We start from the raw sequence: 958 nt of genomic DNA, 5'->3' as shown, positions 1-958 counted from the left end.
AGGGTGTGGAAGGCTCCACTTCTGTCCGCCAGGGCTGGAGTCACGCACATGTAGCGGGACAGACCTGAGATGGTAGCGCTCCCTTTGCCCACCAGGTACAGGCTGGTGCTGTTGTGAACTCTGCCTTCCACCCGCTTGGCTCTGTGAATTCTCTGCTGCTCATAATTTACATACCACTCACCAATCCATTTTCCTAACCGCGCCTTTACAACGGAAGCAGAATCCTACTATTTCTCCCCACGGCATCCTTCATAGCTTCCTCAAGGCCACGGTTTCCGGGCTGCCTTACTGTCCGAGCTCTCCCAAGCCAGTGCCACAGTGCTGTCACAGCCGGCTGCTCCTTGTTCCTTTTCCTCTCTTCTGCTACTGGACTGGACTCTCCTTCCATGGACACAACACCTAGGTTCCAGCAGGTGGTTCACGCGCAGAGGGTTTGGTAAAGATGACACAAAAGTGGAAGGAGGGTTGGCAGGAAGCCTGTGGATACCAGCAGAGGGGAGCCACTGCCACCCCCAGGGCAGAAGATGGGGCAGTGGGCCAGGACCAGGAGGAAGGATCCCTATGCACAGGCAAAGGTGCATAGCCTTGCCTAGAAGAGCAGGGCCGGAGATCAGAACCCTCTGCACCCTCCAACCACAGATCCCTTTCCACGTTGTTTTTTTGTGGCTCTTTGTCTGTGGCACTGCACCACCAAGCTCCGGGCCTCTTTTATGTATTGTTTCGAGACAGGGCTTCCAACGACGTCTGTCCCACCGTGAATTACCGTGTCAGCCAGGGACCTGGGGTCCTGGGGGTGGGGTGGAGGTGCATGACGTCGTCCTGGTGAGGCACAAGCCAGGCCGACCAAGGGCGGAGAGCAGGGCGGGAGGAGGTCGCCTCTCCTCCCTTGCGTAGCGCAGATAACGACCTGGGGCTCGGGGCTCGGGGCTCGGGGGCGCGCACGGGGGGTGGGGAATCC

The sequence above is a fragment of the Octodon degus genome, unplaced genomic scaffold (assembly GCF_000260255.1).
Source record: "Octodon degus isolate 3935 unplaced genomic scaffold, OctDeg1.0 scaffold00092, whole genome shotgun sequence".
Classification (NCBI taxonomy): domain Eukaryota; kingdom Metazoa; phylum Chordata; class Mammalia; order Rodentia; family Octodontidae; genus Octodon; species Octodon degus.
This window is presented reverse-complemented; position numbering follows the sequence as displayed.